Source organism: Rhipicephalus microplus, chromosome X (assembly GCF_043290135.1).
Source record: "Rhipicephalus microplus isolate Deutch F79 chromosome X, USDA_Rmic, whole genome shotgun sequence".
In the NCBI taxonomy this organism is placed as follows: Eukaryota; Metazoa; Arthropoda; class Arachnida; order Ixodida; family Ixodidae; genus Rhipicephalus; species Rhipicephalus microplus.
The window spans coordinates 157,926,690-157,949,973 of NC_134710.1; positions in this window are offsets into that span (position 1 = coordinate 157,926,690).

Below are 23,284 nucleotides of genomic sequence, written 5' to 3' on the forward strand. Positions count from 1 at the left end.
CTTCGTGGTGCATATCGTTCGTGCGATATACAACACGACCGAGCCTGTTGCCGGCAAGCGCGATCCCTATCGCACACGCGATAGTAGAGCAGAATAAATAATGATAACCTCCTTGCGAAAAAATCCAGCGCTGATTTTTGCCCTGAGTCGGACCGAAGTATAAATCCGATAGGCCTGCTGTCTTCTCGGCTGCCATATTGGCCTTTCCAACTGTTGCTGTCGTGTATTGGTCGTGACTATCTTGAAGCCAGAGATATACAGCGTGGCGTGGTGACGCGTCGAGCCTTGCTCCAGACTTCATCGGTGCAGCGAAACGCAAAAGTAGCAGCCCACGCTCATCCAAGCGTACACACAAGTACCGCGTCGTAATTCCTAGATCGTCGAATCGAGGCGGCCGTGGTAAAGCACTCCGAGCACGACGCAACGCGAACCGTTGCCAGCAAAATACGGGGAAAGACTGAGCCAGGAGAGGAAGAGGACGGCGAGTGATCTTGGCAAAGCTTTGCACACTGCCTGCATTCTCCGGGCGGTTCATCCCTTTGGAGCGTGTTTGGAGAATAAGTGGTTTGCACGCGGTACGCTTCCCTCTGTGGTTGCTCCTCAATGGTCTACCCGTTCATCGCGCTTGCCTATTGCGCTCCGTTACTCCTTTTTCGGGTAATTTTGCCTTGGAGTGTAAAAAGCACGATGGCAACAGTTGACCCATCAGATAGCTGTGAAGTGACGGCGGTGATCCGAAGACTCTTAGTAAGGACAACGAGAGAATACCTGGAAACGGGACGAGCGTCGGTGGATGCGAGAAGACCTCGAAGCGATGGTAGGCGTACTCCTATGACGACGTGCCCATAGATCTATAGAGGAGGAGAGTGAACGCTTGGCTTCAGTGCGAATTCGTCCCTGAAGTTTCGACAGCTGTGTCGTGTCTGTGGCTGTCTGTAGTTTGACTCGAACTTCTCTGCAATAAGAATCAACGTTAAGAGTCAACAATAAAAATCAAAAGCAGCCTGGCATCATCTGTAGCTATAATAACTTAGAAGCAACCTAGGACCTGCATAACCTGGCTGAGGCCTAGAAACAAGCCAGAAATGACATATCATTCTGCAGAATCATCCAGTTGCACTGTTTTACCCCTTGCTCGGCTCAGTGCAAATTTAGCCAATTGTTTCTCTTTATTTAGTACATTATGTTTCATTTCCTAAGATAGAAGGAGCACGCTGCCACCATAACTTCCTTAGTACCTGCGACTCTGATCGGGACCATTTGTTCTAGCAAGCGGAACTAATTTTTAATTGAACATTTTTATGTTCGACTTGAGTTTCTAACGTGGAGAACATTACTTAAATTCAACAAGACGGCGCTTCATGTCGCACATTTTTCACGCACGGTGGGTTTGTATATGGCATTGTTAAAAAAGGTGCTGTCGCCGTTAAAGGGGAGGAAAACAAAGGTCTAATGACGCAAAGATGTCAAACCACGTCTATTTCAGGGGAACTTGCCTTGCTGCACACCATGCAATTGGTTGGTTGGTTGTTCCTTAAGCTCCTGGTGCACCTATCACGGGGGATTGGCTTTGAAAGGCATGGTAGCGTACTTTAGATATAAAATTGTTTTATCAACCAAGTACGTTGAGAAAGAATTTTTTTAATCAGTACTTTTAGTGAAATTTAGAATAAAATAGAATAAACAAAGGAAAGGCAAACAGAAAGCCCAACAGGCTAATAGGGTTGAAAATAAAGTAAGTTTATGCCCAAGCTTAACATTCTGTTTGTTTGCCTTAAGAAATCGCATACGGCATCGCAAAGGTTCCTGCGGCTGAAGCCTTTGTCAGTTGCTTTAAAAAAAAGAACCACGGGAACGGATAAATTTTAAGCCATCCAACGGAAAGGTTGATCTAACAATCTTTTTCTCCTATTCATAAATAATCTGCACGTTTAAAAGAAATGATTCAATGATTCACTCATATTGCAGTGGGGGCAAAAGGGTGACTTTACCAGACCAGACCTGTGTAGGTAAAAATTCAGTGGGGGGAATTGGCATCGTACTTTGTTAATTCACATTTCTGTCCTAACGAAGCGCCATCAATATTTCTAAGCTGCTTAAGATGTGGAAACTCAGATTTTGTCAAACTAGACTTAGCAAAGGTGTCCAACGTGACAAATTTTTCAAACTCTGTCGCCCATATAAAGGATAGCGTCGGAAGTATAGAAATTATGGGATCGTTATGTGATTTCACTGCAAGTGAATCTGCATATTTATTGCGGGTAAACCTTGGTGACTTGGTACCCACACCAAACGGATGAGACGTATCTTAGAACAAGGGCACTAAACACGTCTAAGCCATTAGACATATTAGGTGCAGCTAATGAAAAAGAGAAAACTAGGCAGTCTCTCAGAATTACAGCATCTGATATTGATAGGGGTGATTTGCGTAAGACTAAGACAAACGCAAACTAATCCGCTTGATAAATAAGTGTAAATTCACGAAAATGAATTGAAAAAGACCAATCCAAGACTGGCGATGCTTGTCCCACTTCTGCTTTTTCTTCACAAACTGGAGCAGCACTTGCTATTACAATGCTTCATTTCAAACTTGCCAGGTGATTTTTCAAAGTGGCATATAGCTACCTACTTGAAAAATATTTACAATTCTTAGAGAAAATAGAGCCGGACTACATTCTAATTTTTTGAATAGATGTCTTTATTACCAGTACTTGACGAAGTTTCATTTGTAATGTTTCCAAGAGTTTCTGTATGACGATGACTTGAAGGCACCTTAATCTAGACCACTGTTGGTTAAAAAAAGACGTCGGCTTATTAATAAAACCATACAGCGATCTCCTCTGTGGTGTTGCATGTATCTTTAGGCAGGTACAAATTGTTAGAATTTGGAACATTGTAAAAACAGAAGGCTCCTCGCCTCGCATGCTCACTCTTCATTTTCATCTTTCTTTAAATAACATTCTACAATATCAACAGGCATTTTTTGTTCCAACGTGGGAATAGCCCGAAAGGTGAAAAGCACCTTCAAAGGACCCAATAAAGTTCTTCCATGCAATCTTCTATTTTCGAGCATATTCCAACCTTTTTGTTGTGGCGGAGAGAAATTATATTGCTCTCCACAATGGGTCTCCCCACTGTAGGGTCTGCAGTAAAGTTGAAATCAATGTTACGCATAATCTGTGTTTCAAATTTCGGTAAACAAGCGTTTGAACTGCATGTTCTTGATCCAGGTCTGTGAGTTTCAAGACCAATTGTCGCTGACAGTGCACCACCTGAATGTAAAAGAAATGCTAAAGGTTTTACACAAGAACGATGGCGGTCTTTTACATTGCGATAATACCGAGTTTTTTGGCAAATATGCTGACCATGGCATACAGCTACACAGAGGGTGACAGTCATGGCAATGATGGCCAACAGTATGCCTCAGTCGGTACCACGCCAGTAACAAGAGCCAAATGAGGTGCAGGGGGAGAGAGTACAATATTTGATTAGTTTTTGGTAATAAAAAATGTTTTTAAAGTGGAAAGACGGGCCAATTTTTATATCATCGACTGCTTTGACCCTGAAGGTTCTAGTCACAGCTGGCTGAACAACGCAAAGATGAAGGTGAATATACTAGACATGGTTACTAAGTGCAACAAGTTCATAGCCGAGGTCGATTTTACCAGCCGCTTTGTGTCCTGCTACCGCATTTTATTGCGCACAAGGGAGAACATTGTCCACATGTTCGCACATTTTTTTAATATATGGCGTCTTCTCTTTGGTGGATGAAATGTAAGAGCAAGCAATGGTCTCAAAAACTCAAAGTTGAGTTTGAGCACTGCAACATATTTAATTCAAGCGTCAGTAGCGATGTCCAACGGACCGTGTAAAGGGGTAGAAAGCGAAGAAAACAACAAAAGAGAAGAAAGGCCGACCAGCGGACAGAGGCGCAAGATCACTCCCGAAAATGCTGGATATGATATGCCAGAACACTTCCCTGAACACCTTATGCTTGGATGAAGTAGGATGCTAAAAAAACAGAGTAGGAAGATAAATCTAAAGTGCATTTCTCCAAAAGTGTTTTCTTTTACCTCTAGAACTGAAACTGCTTCTTGGACTTCCACATATGTTCAGACCAAGAGCCCCCCGTTCGGGGACAGCCAAGTTTCCAAGGGTGGCGGCTTGAACTTGTTAGAAATTCATGACAAAATACTACCAGCGCGAGGACACACAGACAAGAAAAGGGTCGTGCTCTTTCTTGTCTGTGTGTCCTCGAGATTGTAGTAAGTAGCCAAGCTTCACCAGTTCTTTCATTCTTCGTTTTTTTAAAAAAATTCCCTTATTTTGTTGTAGCAGAAGATCAAAATAAAAAAAGTGAAATAAATTGAACAGTTATTTTTATCTTGGAACTGAATAATATCAATGTACCAACGTTTTGTGTACATAACTTCAATAAATAAATGAATGGATAAAGAAATGATTCATCCCTGAATAATCATCATCAGCCACATCATCAAACGTGTGCAGCTGAGGAAGGGCAGGTATTGCTGTAGAGTCTCGTAGTAAATTCCATGTGTCACGCCTTCTCAACCGTGCAGCGAGTGGGAACATTAAAGCTGCCCACCCATTAAAACAACTATGCCCAATTCATTGTGATCACCAGTATTAGCAGCATCAACAGCGGCCTACTGTCGCCCGAAGAGCCGCGTGTGCACTTACGTAGTTGCAAACGTAGTCTCTACATGCATTTAATGATTCAGGTGTCAAACCATGTCAATTTCTCAGGGCGGGAGGGGGGGCGCATTAAAGCCATCCGTCTATTACAAGGAGCTCAAAAAACTTTTCATCATCGCCGTTATTAGCGCCATTAGGAACCTCGCATTGCAATTGCATAGTATAACTACATATGTCATTAATAATGACAACTAACAGACAATAATGTCAAAAAAGTATTGGGGATGATATTATAAGTAATAGTAATGTAAATATAAAATACGAAAAGTGGTCCAAAAGACACATTGCCCATGGCAGGATCCGAACCTTCGATCTTTATTTAACACGTCCGATGCTCTATTACTGGGATACGCTGGCGGTCACCTCTCCGTCCACTTTATAAGATGTATATGTGAAGTTATGTGTGAGAGCGCTAGTCAGCACCGCCTGTTCACATCGCGGTGGAGGTCGAACTCTTCCCGCAATGGCAACATCAGTTAGTTATCATTAGTATTCTGCTTAACAAAGGAAACGAATCCTAAATTTACACTTTTTTCGTTCATTCATAGCGAACGTGTCGTTCTGGCAAACTTGATGCCTTTAGGTGGTCTGCGATCGATAATGGGTCAGCTGCCGTCTCGTAATAAGATTGCATTCTACATGACAACAAACAGGCTAGAAAGAGTGGTCCACAGTCGCCGCCATGGCAACAGGTGCCGCTGACTGATGCTTCCACGTTTAAATGTTTATATATACCTTTTAAAGTGAACGGAGGTATAAACGCCAACGTAGCTCAGTGGTAATGCATCGGACGCGTTATTCGAAGTTTCCGTTCCTGCAAGAAGCAAGTTAAACTTTCTTCCACATTTATTTCTTCACAGTTATTCTACGATTACCTCATATAAGATCCCCTATATTTCTTTTGGCATTATTGTCTGTGCGAATCGATATTTTGTCTAACAAAGAAAACAAGCCCTTATATGTGCACTTCTTTCATTAAATGTGTTGTGCCATATGAAATGCATTAGAGTGCGGTAGGAGGACAGAAAGACAGACGAAAAGACTGGGAGTTAGCGAGTTCTCGTAGCTTTATGAAGCTGTGGAATTGATATGGAGAGGTGTTACATACTTCATCAACAGTGACGTGGCCATAGCTATCCATGTAGCGTGGTTAACGCGGGTGCTTTAAAGTTCTCTGGCTATGCCGCAATTCATCGTCAGTAGCAGCCAAGCCTTGGCTTTCTTGGCGGCGCGGCTAGCGCAGGCGCTTTCATAGCCTGGATTGTAGTGAACAGATGGCCACGACCCTGCGATGATGTTATGTGCGCTTTGTGTGCATGGGCAACAAGCTGCCTTTATGGTCAAAATGAATGACCTTCGCAACATACGTTTGGACTTGCGAAGTACATATTACAGTATTTTGATGAATTTGTGCGCATTAAATCATTACTTTCTTGGCTCAGGACATGCACAAAATGCCTTATAATAATTTACAAAGGTTTTTGAGAAGGCTCCACCTTCAGCTCGCTTCAGAATGTGGTGCATTTTTCGAACAGACTTGGATTTCTTTGCACGGAATTGAAAAACACAGGACAGGATGATCTGCGCACACCCTGTCCATTTCTTTCCTGTGCCTCTTCCTAGGCGTAGTTTTGTGTTTTTGTTACCTTGTATTATCAAATAGCCTCCATGTTTTTTGATCTCTAATTAGTCGATCTTGGGTTTTCCGTCGTCCTGTTGCCGATCCCAACAGAATGAGAGTAGAGCGGAGATTGAATGTAACAGAACACTTTCTATGAATGCCTTGGTGAAAGATTTCGTGTTGGTGGATCAAGAGCCCGCTCTAGAACAACTTGGTCGATTGTATACGCACTAAGCGCGTAACTATCGTTGAAAGTTGGGCGAATTGGTGTGCGATCATCTTGAGTTTTTTAGAAATGGACATAAGGAGAAAAAAACCAAAATTCAGACACTCCACATAAGTGGTGCGATTTGGTGCTTGTGGAATGCAGCTTCCGTTCGAACATTCCTGCACATACCGAAAAGCAACATGCCACCATCAACTTACGTGCGAGTTGGTCTACAATAATATTCTCGCTATGTTAATTGGTGAATCATTTGCTCTCTCAACTTGTCTTTCTCCATATATCGCTATTTCAAACACCTAAACAATACTGCGTCTGGACGACGGCGTCGAATCCTTCCTTTGACTTGTTGAGTGCGTTACAAAGGTTTTATTTTCGTGTACTGTTCTTCGGGCCATCGCACAAAATATATTGAATCCTTTCCTTATCCGCCCAGTGTACGCAGGTATCGGTGTCGGCCATTCCTTTGCGGAATGCACACGCACGGGTAAACGCAACGTCCAACCATAGTTTGCTCAGAACGGTAGGTGGCCTCGTTGGCACCTTGACAGAAGTCAATTTCCGGAGCCCTCCACTACTAGGTCTCTCGTTATCATATCGTGGTTTCAGGAGAGAAAACCTCACATAATATTATATGGACGGAGGTGGAAGGCTAGACGTTGGATTCAAATAACGTAATTGTTCATGCTTGAGAGAGTGAGAGAGCTTATAAGAGAAAGGCAGGGAGGTTAAACAGAACAACATTCTCCGGTTTGCTGTCCCTAACGGGGGAAGAGGTAAGAGGAAGTAGAAATGTAAAGAAAAAGAAAAGAGAATTCGTAATATATAAAAGAAAAAAAATTGGTTCCAAATCTGCATGTTACACCGCAAATGTCGTCGAAAGACGATAGTCTTGCGTCTGGAGAGAGTGAACAAAACGTTTATTTGATGTTCTGCGCAAGAAAATCGGTGAACGGTATTCTGCAGGCGCTGCGTTAGAGTGCCTCGAGCGTGTAGCGAAGGCGAACGAGCGCATCGAGGCACGTTCGACACAACTACCATCTAGCAGTTATCTTCGAAAACGAAGGTGTGCAGCCCGCGGAAAAAGATGCGCGCCAGTCTCGGAGGTGATAAGGTGTAGCACGCAAAGCGCCGGGCAGGTGCCACCGCCATGTCATCATAGCAAAGCGTTCGAAACACCTTTTTGAACATCGCGTTGCACTGTCAGCGCAGCACGATTAAACGCTAATTCCTTAGAGTTACATGTGTGTGCCTCTTCTAGTATAAAGGCAGACATAGAAAGCATCTAAGCGTTGTTGTGGCGCGTAAGATAATTGCAATAATTGCTTTTAATTGACAATCGCCCAAATATGAACGTTAAACCTTGAGCAATTTGGCGGGCGCTGCGGATGGGGTTGGCCGTTTGGTGCCGTTTGAGGTATCGTTAGGGCGGACAAACAGACAAAGGTACAGCCAGAGAGACAGACCAAAATTTTTTCGTTGAAGGTCCCCAAGAAAGACTACCGTCTTTCAAAGAAGCACACACACCAAGCACTGAAATATCAAAGCCATTTAGCGAGTCCGGTTGACCGCAGAAACTTTAGCGGCACCTTCGTCGCTTTCTGGTTGAAAGCTCGAACGCGGAGCTTTTGGTGAGTGAGCATACGTAGCTTCCTCGTAGCGCCAATCCTAAAAATTGGTATCGATAGGACGTGGTATTCTGTATGGGCTGAAAGGGCAGCTTGATTGGACCGATGAAGACCGATAAATCCACAGGGACTTGATAGCCACTGAAATATAACGAGGTGTTCTTTCTTGGTTTGGTGGTGTAGCATCTCTGCAGTCTCAATTATCAACTATTCGTGCAGACCACGGCATAATGTCGACAGAAGAGACTGTAGTACTGGCTTGGAGTTGCAGACAATTGTCTACCTTTTTGTCATTTGGTAATTATGAAAAGCAGCGTGTCGGCGAAGCACTGCAAGATCTGCTAGGGTTGATGTTGTTGGTTCACCCGTCGATAGTTGAGGCAGTCATTGGTATCACGAGAACTGCTTTTGAGCTATTCGGCAGAACAAAACCGTCGCTGTAGACGTGTGTACATTCACCATTTTTTAGGGGCGAAGCTCCTTATGGCATGGCTTGTGCGTCCCTCGTAGTACGTAACCACCAGTGGCACATACCCGAAATAGCGGTCCTTACAATGTCTGCTGGATGGGGGCACTTGCACATGATGAATACATGATTAAAAGATGTAAGATGGCTGTGCTTGGAGTTTTCTCTAGACATATGGACGAACGAACGGACTGACACACGCATGGACGGACAGACCGAGGGGCGCACGGACGGATGGACAGACAGAGGGATGGCCGCAAAAAGAGATGGACGGACAGACAGACGAATGAACAAACGGACGGAAGCACCAAGGATCACACAGATAGGCGGACGCAAGAACAAATGGACAGACAGACTGACGAACGCTGCGTCCCACCAATCATCATTCACTCCGTGGATATGCTGTAATTTTTTTTAACCAGAACACGCGAGCATCGACCGCCCAGTCTGTAAGCGCCTGTCCCGGGCGTCCTGGTGCCCAGTTCTTGGAACAGTCTTGCAAAAGACAGCTTCACAGGACTGTTCATCGCAGGCATGCACGTATTCTCGTTCGTTTTTCCACTGTGCGGGGTGAAACGCCGCTTATAAACTGGGTGGTCGATGCTCGCACATTCAGGTTAAAAATATGAGCGGCTGTACAGTATTTGTACTTCTCGTACAATATAAGTAAGGTGAGCTGTGTAAGAGCTGATGTTGAGAATGGAGGGAAACACCTTTCTTGGGCTGACAAAGCTTTCTTTTTTTGGATGCGCTCAAATTTGTCATTAGGAAGTAGCGTTGTTGTCTGGGAACACTTTTCCCCTGCGTCATTGTCGCTCATATTTTTCTTTTATTCTTTATACATCCTTGCACTGCAAGAATTTCTCACAAGTAAAATATACCTAAAAGAGGTTAACTAGAATGGGCTTGCATCGAAAGAAAGTTCACAAATGCCATAAAAAGTTATGCAAACAAATAGACCTGCCACAAACCATGGCTCGCGGCATTCCTATCGACAATACGAGTTTTGGAGTCACTGACGCTAGAAACAAACGGAAAACTGAAATAGGGCGAAGCTTTCTTTCTGTTCAGCGGACATGTACAGACAAAAATAAGCTTTTTGTTGAAACAGTGATACAGAGGCATTCAAGTGATTGAAGAGTAAAGTGACGCAATATAACGCGAAAAGTGAAATGTAAGGGCACTAAAGTTTTTAGCCAGCTGCGCCTTTATGGAACCTTCAGTGAGGCACTAGAATTTTACGTGCGGAGTTTTAAAGGGGACATAAGATATAACTTTTCGTAAAAGAGTAAGTAAGAGCTGAACTTTACTGAAGAAATTTTTTCCTGCTTGACACTTTGAAAGCACGTTGACTGATTATTTGTTGTAATGATTTGAAGATCGCTAAAGCGTGAAGATTCAGGCTAGAGATTTCGACTTTCATAACGTGAAAGAGTTCTCGTCGCAATGAGCCACATATGCGTTCTCCGTTGCTTGTTATGTGCACTTCCTAACCAACTTTCTCCCAGTACAGAATCCCACCACCTTAAGTGACTTGCCATCTTTCTTCAGCACATAGGCGTCTCTCCTTTCGGTGTTGTTCCCTGACCAATACAAATAAGCCTTAAAGTGGTGGAATGCCTCTCTCAGTTTTTTGTTTGGGCTCTAAAAAAAAAGAGCGGTGCGTCAGCGGCAGTTCCCGGAGCCTTTTTTTTCCCCTCAAATCGTTAAAGCTCGCTCAACTCTTGGGATAGGCTGAAGCTTTAGGCAAATGCTTCTGAATTACTTTCTTTGTTTGCGGAACTCCTTGGTACACTGGCTTTTTAAAATTTTTTTTATGAGGTTCACTTGTCTGGTGCGGCTACTTTTTTTTCGTGTTTGAAGGAAAGCTCCTTCAGTCAGTGGTGCCTCATGGGATGTCTGACAGGCGCGGCTCCATCGCTGGGATTAGCAGAGCAGCGTAGTGTTCGGGCTGTGGAAAAAAAATAAAAAAACAAAAACAAAAATACTGCAGAATTTTAAGGTGAACCGGGGCCAATGTGGACACGTTTCCCCTATTTTTTTTTTGTCGTGAGCCATTGTATGAAAGATGTAGAAGTTGGCGGAAATACATCATTTAAAACATGATCAAGAAAAAAAAGGCTACCACTCAAAGTATATGACACCCTCACTTTGAAATTCTGTGAAAAAAAAGTTGGATCTTGTACTCAGATAGAATACTATGGAGTTGAACAGCTTTGAAATTTGATAAAAAGAAAGATTTAGTGCAGTGCAGCGAAAGAGGTGTGTTGGCACATGAGCTGAAGGTGCTTGCATGTTCATTTTACTCTGGCAAGCGCGGAGATTACAGGATGCTTAAGGAGGCTGGTTGTAGACGTAGGCGAAAGTTCAGCGCAGTCCTTTGCTCTTTCCTCTCTTTCGTAGCACATGATACTCACTTAAGCTGTGTTACGGGTAAACTTTTATTCAGACACTTTTTTTCAACTGTTTTTTTTGCCTATGATATAGAACGATGGCGAACAATTAGGTTAATATTTATGGACACTGGTACGAAGATAGAACGTTTGCGTGTCAAACGAGAGGTGGACCTTGTCTGAAAGAAGTTCACTGATGCCAGAAAACAATAAAAGCCGCTCTAAATATTTATTAGGGCGCCATCTATGCTTAGCAATAAAGCTATATATTAGCCGACATTATTTATTGCATTTTGCGCAAAAAATAACATCCACAATAGAAAGCCAACTCGCCAAACGTTCGGTTTTTTTAAGTCGCTATTAGTCGGAAAAGAGAGTTTAAGTGCTTGCTTTGTAATTGAATGTAGGCGATGCAGCAGCCTTCCTTTTCCCATGAACTATATTCTCCTTCTGAAACTAAAAACAAAAAAATAAAAACAAACTGGTGCCTCGACGACGCTACACCCAACGAACCGTCTGTCCAGCTTGCAGCTATTCCTAGCTGGATAACACAAAATAAGTATATAAAAGTAAACAGTGCGTTCATAGGTAAAAAAAAGTGCTAGATTGAAAAAAGTTCGCAGATACCACGTACAGTGGGAATCTTTGATATGCGAAGCGCGAATGAGAAAGTTGATATATCACTTTAAAATCAGCACAATGTTATGAGGTGGACGTATATTATGCCATACATCTCTTCCGTGTCATGATTATCGTGTTTGTGCCTGGCGTTTGTGTTCGTCGTCCATTCACGTCACGTCATACAAAATTTGGTATATGCGCAGACAGCAAAACGGCCGCGAGCACGCCTTGAGCGTAGCATGTAATCATGTCTTACATGACACACATGTCATGATTATCATGTTTGGACGTGTCATTTACCTTCATCGTCAATTCGCATCCCGTAATACCAAGTTTGGTGTATGTGAAGCTAGCGAAATGGCAGTGGGCGCATCATGAGCGTGGCATGTAGTCGTGTTCTTAAATAACGCATCTCATGATAATCATGTTTTCAGCAGTCATATAACTTTGTCATCCATTCATGTCCTGTAATACCAAATTTGACATATGGGAAGCTAGCAAAATGCTCGCGAGCGCACCAAAAGCCTGGCGTGTGGTCATGACTTACATGACCTACATGTCATGCTTTTTACGGTACGGTCTGTCACTTACGTTTGTCACGCAGTCATGTCATACCATAGCAGTTTTGCAATCTGTGATGTGACAGAAACCACCGCGAGAGCAGCAAGACCATAAAATGTAAATCATGACATTCATGACACAGATGTCATTATTTTCATGTTATGACTAGTGACGTATGCTCGTCATACAGAGATGTTATGCGATACCAACTTTGAAAGATGCCATTATCAAAACGGTCAGGAGAGCTTAAAGTAGTCGTAGGTGGCTAGATAGATAGATAGATAGATAGATAGATAGATAGATAGATAGATAGATAGATAGATAGATAGATAGATAGATAGATAGATAGATAGATAGATAGATAGATAGATAGATACGCTCAATGTCGCCGAAGTTCGCTAAGAAATGATTTGCATTAAAAAAAAACGCCGTGTATATCTTCGGACATCAACATCTGAAATGGGTGTCGTACTTGTTTACACGCACAGTAAAAATACCTTTGAGCAGCGAGATATGTGAAAGGAGAATGACCCGGACAATTCCACTGAAGAGAATCAAGGCTAGATAGCCTATACCGACTGCACTTTCGATAAAGGCATGTAAGAAAAGCGGCACCTATTTATTATTATTTTTTGTGCCTGCTTCTTTCGCGCTCGAAATGTCACGAGGGAATGTGAGCTGAACTCATGGTTAAAATATAGGTGTTTTGCGCGAAAAAACGGACAAGAAGGAAAGGAACACACAAAGGCGCAGACTAACAATTGACGTATACATTCAGAAAAATACACACATAAAGAAAATGCAAAGACACGTGGTTATGATTACAGTTTGGCGGTTGGATAATCTCTCACGAGTTTATGAAGGTTTTCCGATGGCCTCGTCCCACATACGTCACCGGACTTATCTACGAAAAAAAAAATTCAGAGCATATCCACGGAGTGAATAATGATGAGTGGTGCGAGGCGTCCGGCGGGACGCACGGACGGAGATATGGACGCATGAACGGACCCACGGACAGACTCACGGATGAACGCACAGACGGACAAACCAATGGGTGGACGGACGGATGGATGGACTCACTGATAGATGGACGCACAGAAGCACGGGCGAACTTACGGAATGATCGCCCCACTCATCATCATTCACTCTGTGGTTAGGCTGTGACACCTTTTTTATTGACGCGCAGTGCAACTTTATGATCTTGAAAGCTGGCTACTACGACTACAACATGATACGTACAACCCACGGCGTAAGGACCTTCGGCCCTAAAAGGCATCAGTGATCTCTCGCATGGTGCTACCTTTTAGCCTCGACAACACTACCGTTTTTTTTTTTTTAGTAAAGGATGACATCTACAATCTTTACAATGCAGGCAAATATTAGACGAAGGTTGCCCTTCAAGAGAGTTTCTGTGGTTCATTTATCGGAGAGATCGTTCAGGCCTTTTTCAAATATAGGTCTGGGGACGTATGTGTTGCAAGGACATCGGTGAACCTTCATAAACTCGAGATAGATTGTCTAACTGCCAACCTGTAATCATAACCACGTAGCCTTTGCTTTATATGTGTGTTTCTTTGAAAATAAACTTAAATTGTTAGTCTGCGCCTGTCGGTGCTCTCTTCCTTCTTGTCCGCTTTCTTTTTCCTTGCGTGAAAAGCTATCCACAATGGAATACCAACTCGCCCAAAGCTCGGTTCTCCTAAGCTTAAAATATAGCTAAGATTCACCAGCGCTCTCAAGGCTGTATTGCCAACCCTGAGCAGTCGACGAATTCCGATTCGTAGAGTATACTCGCCAAAGTGCTGCGGCTTTGACCTCTTCTCGCAGTTCAGGCGAGGTCGACTTGCATGTTAAGTGGTGCACGGGATGGAGCGTCAGTGAATCTTACTAAAGGCTTCTCTCATGGCCAGCGCGCTGTAGGGTGTCTTTTTAGGGTATATCCCGCGAGTACACGCTTTGCATGCTTGAGCGCTTCGCGATCAGCGCGAAACTGCAGATTCACTCACCTCGGCCTCCACATCCGCTGGTCTGAATATACCCGTTTCTCTGGACGTGCACTCCTGTTGGAGAAATTGCGCACGCACGGGCCGTGCTCTTTTCCAAGTAACGTTCTCTTCTTGCTCAAATGGTGATTGTTTTCACATTCCATCCGGTATGTGGAATGCGGAGGGCTTAGTGTGCGGTAAAACGGTAGTGTTCGGTGAAAAAGCTCTTCAGAAATTAAAGCAAGAATGTCTCGCTTCGGTTGAAAATGTCGGCTCGACTGCCCGGCCGCTGTCACTCGGCCTGCAGAACTTAATCGCAGTGCGTATAAATAAGTGATAATAAATTAGCGAAATGGATGCCTTTCGTCGTTGCGTTCGTGGTTTCGCTTAGGCGAGGGCTCCATCGCTTTATCCGAAGAGTCAGCAGCATTCCACTTTTTTAGCCGCTGTTCGGTTGCATCTCGAGTTTACCCGCACGAGTATGCCGTCGAATACTTACGTTTGAAGCATTTAACTTTATATTCATGAAAGTATACAGATGTGCTGAAATTCGCTGAAAGCGCGTGGAGCCTTATTGCGGAAATACCGAAAAGATATTGCATAACAAGACTGCAATATGGCATTTTTGTCAAGTTTTTGTGAGGTAAATAATTATGTAGCCAAACTATTGAACAGTCCCATTGCACGGACGTAAGTACCTTTAGAGGTTTTCTTAAGATGCTTGATTTAGGGGCAGAAAAACCAGAATAAGTGTTTGTTCGAGTAATTTTTTATGAATCACTGAGATTGAGCTCATGAAATAATGGAAAATAATGGCACAACGAGAATTTATTCCATCAGTTCTTTGCAACACAAATTTCTAGCTGATGGAGTAACCGAAGAAAAACTCTCGTATTACTCACTATAGCCTTCGTTCTCGTCGGCACAAAGAAATTGCGTCTGTGACACAATAAAAACGATCATATTCGATGGTTATCGAACTGTATCCGACAGCTCAAGTGCTTCCACTTAGTGTATACATGCATGCGCCATTCCACATCCCGGAGTGGACTGCATCACTCGCGTGGAAAAGAAAATGTACATTGTTTAGTGCCGAGCGTACATTCTGAATAACTAAGGCCGATCTCTCTCAAAATGGCGCCAACATGCAAAAGTGTAGTGGTTTATTAGATTGAGTAGACAAACAGACAAGAAAATAAAACAAACAAAGAAACAAGAATGGTTATCGGAATATTACTTTACGAGTGGCGTCGTTAGATGAGCACGAACGCCTGCCTCGCAGGAATACCGGGGCAAGCCTTCCATTCAGGCCTCCTATAAGCTCAGCTATATAACCAAACGAAGCGTGATACGGCTTTAGTGGATCGTGAAAACGCTCAGCCTCCAGAGACTTGGTTGCACAAGCATCCAATACGCTGTAAACCAGCCTGCGAGACCTGGCGCTGCCAAACCATTGCCGGGAGTCCCACCAGGGAAGTCTCACCGCCTTCTGCGTCGTCCGAGGCGCTGTTGAATTAGAGATCAAAAGGTTTGTAAAGCTGCAGCATCGAGAGCGCAACGGTTCCCTGCGTCAGTCTGTGTGGTTCAGCGGCACCTTGTTGGAGCTGTCAGTTCGGGCGTACGCGCATTGGAATAGACAAACTGCGCCATTCATTTCGAACTGTGTGAGAAGTACACGGGCCAGACGCAGATTGCTTCTTTGACACGTTCAGCACGTGCAGTTAAAGCTAAAAAAAACAGAGACAAAGGCGATATCTTCGGTGGTTTTTTCCAACAGGGCAGCGGATAGAGCGCGTCCAAGCAAGGCAAGGATTTCGTGCTAATGAGAAAAGTGCGGACATGCTTCGGGTACTTTATTCCACGTGCAGCGTCATCAAGTAACCAACTAAGAACGACCAGCACGTAACCTTCCGGTCTCATGTGCCGCAGAATATTTCCGTTTATTGCCTTTTGAATTTGACTTTTTGAAAATTCCCCACCTATGAATGGTACTACAAAAAAGAAGAAAAACAACAACAAAGTTGTCGAGAGCATATTTCAACTTTTGACTTATATTAATCAAGACTGGTTAATATCCGCGTCTTTCTTTTTCTTCCTGTGTATTCTTTTCTTCTTTAATAATCAAGAATTTTACACGGTACGATATTTAATATGCGAAGTATTTATTTTAAGAAAAAAACACAAATCTAAATAATTACAGAAACCAGGGTGTGTACGTAAAATGGCAAATGGCAAATACTTGCTGCTGATTATCTGCATTTAGATATGTTGTATATGGCGTTTCACTCATTTGGCAAGCTAACTCCTGCTTCCTTCTCTTTATTGTGACTGGTTGGTCTTTCTACATTTTCTTTTTACGCTACTTTTTTATAGCGCATGCACGCAGTTGCTGCGAAAGCTTAACGAGCCCCATATTGAATGCGAATTCAGTAGCTGATGAAATACAGCCGAATACGTTTGAAACAAATGCTGCGTTTTTAAAAATTTTTAGACGATGTATCGACCATGCAAAGTACCAGTCCAGTGCACTTGAAGAGACACACTACAGTGTCTATGCAGAAAAGGAATGCCACCTGCAATAACGAAGCGTGAATAGAATGCAGTTTAGTGTCATTTGTATTGTAACTCTGCACGATGAGCTTGAGGTCCCAATTACCTTCGTGCGAATCCGCAGAGTGTGATAGCATCGGCACCACTCCAAAAATGTCATCACTGCATGAAGTGAAGCCCTCATAGATGGAGGTAAACATTACCACGTAAGGCCTGGAGAAGCACGACGTGTTGCATTACCAGTGGCTGCTTTTCATACGCAACTTGCTGGATTTACTGTATATCCGTTTATTTAATTATTTATTTACAATTTAACGATTACAATAAATTTCAAACAAAATGTTCGGGAAATGTTCCGTGATCATCCCTACGTGGATAACCACCTTATCGTCATTTAGGTCTCCACATTCAGCCTGGTCTCTCCGCCAGCTTGTTTCAGTGTGACGTGTACAAAGAGATTAGAATTTTAGACATTGAGCTCGCCTATTACTTTTTGGCAGTAATTTTTGACATCCTACTGCGTGGCGCCTGTCTGTATTGCCAAGGTAATAGTTCTTCTTCGGGAAACGTTTCTGCGTCAGTGTTCGGAAGCAAAGGGGCCTATACAGAAGCTTCAAAAGCGAAAAGACAATGTGGTGTCATTCACTCTAAACAGTTCACCGCAGGAAATTTTCGCAGCCTGAACTGCTAAAGTTAGGGCAGTCAGCCCAATTTGCTACTGTCGAGTCGAAATGCTATCCATCCAAGCGCCTGCCAACCAGGCAAATTGTCGGGTTGAAACTTCCGGGATCTGGTAAAGAACCGTTGTACCAAAGGGAGAACCAAAATATGGTTTGGTTAAGACGCAAACACTGTTAGCAATACTAAACATCGATAAGTGGTAGAGTTCAATGCTTAATTAACGTTGGAAACGCTAAACGGGAACCAGTCGGGCCTGGGCATATCGCCAGAACGCTCGCTGTGCACTTGGGTATACCGTATCGGTCTGTGATCATATCTTATTCGAAGAAACCGATTCCTCCACTATGGTATGCGGATTGAAACTTTCGTGAGCCGCTGAACATGTCGTGGCAGTTTTCAAGTTCACCGGGTCTGTGTATTTGCTCCTTCTGTCCCTTTTGCGCGTAGCACTGAATATTTTTTTCTTGAAAGCTTTCTTCCGACGGAGCCATATGGAATAGACTGCGGATTATGAATAATCATATATGAGTACGGAGTACATTTGTTGCATTCGTTAGTCTCGAATCAACTGCTTTTCGGCATTATAAGTATATATAGAACACACCCTGAATCAGGAAGTGGTCACATCTGAGTGAACTCCGTGGCAAAACAGTTCGTTTTTGTCTGTATGTCATGTGAGTTTCAAAGGCGGATGAGGGCGTTTTTAACATGATCACACAATTTTAGCTACGCCTGTGCAGGTTCAGCTCGCAAATGTAGAATGGAACTCTATACTGGTGAGGCAATCAGTATCGTACGAAAATTACTTTTCTTAACCTCTCGCAATAACAATAACAAGCATGGAAGTGGCAGAAACAACGACGAAGAATGCTCTAGTGTTAAGCCGCTGCCCCGGTTGTACTTAGCTTCTGAGTCTGTTGCCCTAATTAAAGCTATTACCTTTTCATAATATATTCAACCAGTCTTTTTGACTCAGTCACTGCGTACGTTCATTTTCGTATCTTACTGCAGGAAGCGATGAGCAGCGCAAACAAGACGACCAAAGAATAACGCGAACACATGAGACCAGTGATGCGTTCCTGGAAAGTCTTTTGTTCGTCACGGTTTTTGGTGCTGGTTAACTTGGAGCAGGTCACGCCTAATTAGACCAACCTAAGTACTCCTAGATAAAGTAGGTAGGTAGAAGTTACTATGCACAGGCAGAGTAACAGCGAGGTGATATATCTGACTTTTCACGAAAAATCGTCAGGCCTGGGTGTAACGTGTAGCACAGCCACAGCAAATGCTGGAAGAGTGGCCTTTCAGAGTCTTCTTGTGTACTTTTTGGATAACTGCTACAATCGCACTTGCAGGGTTCCCACTTCACCATAAATGATCATATGTTTTGTGTAGTAAGGAGGTATTTAGAATGTCATCCTTTTTCATTTTTCGAAGAAGCGTGGTACCCGCTACACGTTCGTAAGTAATTTTGTGCATTTTTATTCAGTGGCTGAAGAAGGTGAGCAATCAAGCTTGAAGCTTTTGTAACAGGCTAGAGCATTCGATAACCTACTAGTTGTGCAATTCGCATTGTGTGGCGCCTGGTAGTTCCTTCGGTGTTCTAAAGCGCTCTATTACGCGTAATAACGTGGTTTCCTTCCCGACATCGAGCCTCCCTAAGGCCAGTTTGCAATGGAGTTTCAAGCACCGGTGTGACAGTGGTAGAATACTAAGCTAGTACGCAGGGAACCCGTGTTTGAATCTCATTGTGTGCGAGATGTTTTTATTTACTTCGTTTTTTTATCATTTCTCGTGATAGTGGTTACGGACACCGGCGGCGGCGGACAATGGTGCACGTGGCCCTTGTTGTCATCTTATAACACCTTTCGCTGCAAAAAGAGAATTAACATGATATCGCATGCTCTTAAATAGTGTTTAGCATAAAACTCACTGAATACAATGCCTCGACATGTGCAATCGTGCCATTTTTCACGTTATTTTATAGACTACACTGTCTCCTCCGCTGGCTGCAATGTACAATTGTCCGCATGGCCAACAGAAGCCGCTCTAGCCTCGTAATAAGAGTCTTTCGCTACCGGATCGCCTAATCTTATTTTCTTCCAATCTGCATTTGCCATTGTCTGAGAGGCGTAATGGGCAATCATCTCGAGTTCCTATCGTGGGATCACTCTGAGCTGCCGTCTTCTGAATACCCGGCTCTTATTTCCTCATTTATTGCTCGCGTCGTGTTGCCTGTCTCAAGAAAGAAGTGTACGCGCGAGCTTGACTTCCGCGTCCTTGTGTTTACGGCTTTGGTGGTAGTTTTTCGGTTGACCATGTTGAACTGCTGCCTAACTCACTGACGGGAACACTAAACTAGTCGCGTGTGAAGGGAAATGGCACATCAGCAGTGAAAGACAAAATAAAAATATTGATTTTTGATAAACATTGTGGCAAAAAAATACCATGTTAATCTCCCTCTCCCGCTTCCCCATTTCTTCTTCTTCCCCTCTCTGAGCATAGCGAAATTCAAAAAAGTGGGAGACCCTTAAGCGTTACCTTTGAAACTTTATTGCAATAGCGGTATCACTGTTCCTTGTGCGTAGAGACATCAAGACGACTTGTGTCAGCGAAGCTTTCGCATACGGCTACTTTCTTTGTAATGAGAATGCTTTAATCCACAGGAAATTGTGCGCGAGAAATCTTTTTGAACTTGCTATGCACCCGCTACGTGGCCTTAAGAGAAAATGCTCAGTAACACGTGTACCTGTTGTAGTGGCTGGTCCGCTTTAAACAATGAAGTCATGATAACCACATGTTTTTACGCACGATCGCACTGTACGCTTGTACCAATCATTATTAATTTGATAATACATGTTACACTGTGAACAATGCATACAACACGCGTCTTTTTGTACAGATGCAAGCTACTTTCAATGAATTTCCAAGCAGAGAATTTATTTTCACTGTATTTACATAAAGACGCACTGCTTTGTAGTAGAACAACGACTTGCCAGTCAAATGACCCTGGTTTGAACCTCACTTAGACTAAGAAATTTTATTCTTCATTTTATTTGCATATTTATTGACTTGTCTGTCACGCAAAATAAGATGATTTTTCGCTCACAAGAAATGACTCCACCACCGACACGAACGCTGACACCGACATCAAAATTTCTGAGAAACGAGATTTCTAATGCTTTAGCGTTAAAAAAAATTCGGCAGACCCCTTGTACCTGGAAATCGACGTTATGCGAAGCATGCGGAGGGAAGGTGACCGTGTTGTAATTTTTTTATTGACCGACACGTCATGAATTGATGTTAAATATATGTACAAATGTTGCATGCACATATATATGTTGAAGGGTTGCAGATGTTTATATAACCACTTGTTTGCACTTGCGCAACGATTCCAACTGGAACATGCGTATCAGCACACCAGAAGCTGATATGAAGCGCTGATGCTCGCGAGGATGCTGGCCCTGTACACTGCTACATAAATCGACCTCAGCGCATGAAAACTAACCATAATTTACGTTAACCCGACGTGACGGCTGTATCAAATGAGTACATATATATTGTTTATAAAACTGGGTAGGCAGCCCTGCAAACCACTATTTTTGTTTCACGAAGATTAGCGTCTACTTAAAAAATTCCGCCATATCCACGAAGTGAATGATGATGAGTGGGCGAAGCTCCGGAGGTAAACCTGGTAAACCATGAATCCTCTGTACATTTTGCCCACTCGATTTTATTACATCGCTCCCCCTAGCGTACGTCGCCGCACTAAATCGAACGATTGCCTTCAACCAATGACACGCGCCATATGTGACATCATTCCTATTATATAAGATCTCGCGTCTTTCATCAACTACAAGTACCGCTTTCTAGTTTATAACATCTTGCATCTTTTCATCATCAGCTACAAGTACCACCATCTAGTAAACACTACAAGAACTAAACGAGAGGTGGCTACATACAGGAGACGGTACCGCCATCTAGTGAACACTGCAAGAACTAAACTAGAGGTGGCTACATACAGGGGACGGTACCGCCATCTAGTGAACACTGCAAGAACTAAACTAGAGGTGGCTACATACAGGCTACAGGGGACGCACAGCCCACGCCCTAAGGAGCTTCGCCCCTAAAAGTAGTTCTGAGACCTGGTGTAGCTCTGTGGTAAAATGCTTCAATGACACGCAGAATGCTTGGGTTTGATTTCAGTTGGGACACTGACATTTATTTATTGCATTCGTTTGATAAACGCTCTATGTCGGGTATTTCTTAACGCTCGCGCGTTAAAATTTCCCATGTCTGTTCTCGTAGTTCCTGAGTAGATACTAAGTGTCAATCACCTGTGGCACATACCCGCATACCAGTAGCACATACTGACCAGTGGGTATGTGCTACTGTCTAGCAGGAAGCGTTTGACGACATACGCGACGGCATTGTGACCAGCGCGTCATATTCATCGAACCAACTTTCCCTCCCATGCTAATTTTGATTCACGCCAAGTTAGGAGGGTGACCACGAAAGCACCCAAATGTAGGCGGCTAGATAGATAAATAGATAGATAGATAGATAGATAGATAGGTAGATAGATAGATAGATAGATAGATAGATAGATAGATAGATGATAGATAGATAGATAGATACGCTCAAAGTCGTCAAAGTTCGCTAAGAAATGCTTGTCATTTAAAAGGTAAACACGTGTGCACCGTAGGCTGGTGCATACGCCTTTATTTACGTTACATCGACATCGACGCAAGTCTCGCCATGAACTGAATACTGCGACAGGTGGCAATGGTCACAACAGTACTTCATTGTACACAGGCACGTTTGTGATTTGGGGGTCTCTCACAAAGGGCGCTTCTGAAGTCACATTAACAAGAAAGAAAAAGAAGGGACACTTGCTTGTCGATAGATACGTAGCTACAGCATAAATGTCTGCAAAACAGTTTGTTCTACAGAGCTTGTTCTGTATGTTTAACCCTGTTTTAAGAATATAAACATAGTTGGCAACTGGAAAATATCGTGTCATCATACCCAACTATCACGTTAGCATGCACGTGCGTGCGAGGTGCCTTAGGAATATTTTATTGCTATACCAAATCGACTTCGCCTTTCGTAGTGCGTTTACTTTTGATGCGCCAACGTAAAATGCTCTGCTCGCTAAAATGCTAGCGCAATTGACAGCGCCAAGGAGGTGGTATATATATATGAATCTAGTTGGAGTTTTAGAATAGCTAGTAGAATGAAGCGTGTTTATGTGATCGATAGTGGTGTTGAATGAAATAAGTGAGATTTCTTCTAAGTGAATCAGTGTTTTCGAACGTTCAAACACGCAATAAAATAAATAAAAGTCAAACTTACTAGATGACCACCTCAAGTTATTTTAAATTCAAGGGTGCTGTTACATATGGCCCGGCAATTCGTCGCAGCAGACGCCATCGTGCCTGAGCCTGTCTTCGAGAATACTTTCAGCCCGATATCGGCGCTTGGTCAGTAACACAAAGCACGATGCTCTCCTGCAGGTGGAGCAGGCAGTTATCTGTGGTCGGGTTACAAGGAACTCGACGAAAGCTTCGTGTACAACCCTTTGTTGGGTGGGGTTGAACAGCTTGAGACAGCTTCACTGTTGCGGTTCTCATCTCAACTCAGCCATTGTCGCATGCGTGGGGTCCTGACAAAGTACAGGTGGTTCAGTAGCGTGGAGTGTAGCGTGGGATGACGCCGCCGTAGCAGCTCTCAGGAATTGAGCACCCTAGCTGCAGTGTTCTAGAAGGTTCTAAAACACTGTACATGAACGCAGTCATATGAACCGCTGCTTACGTTCGTGTCAGCGGCTGTCTTCGCCTCA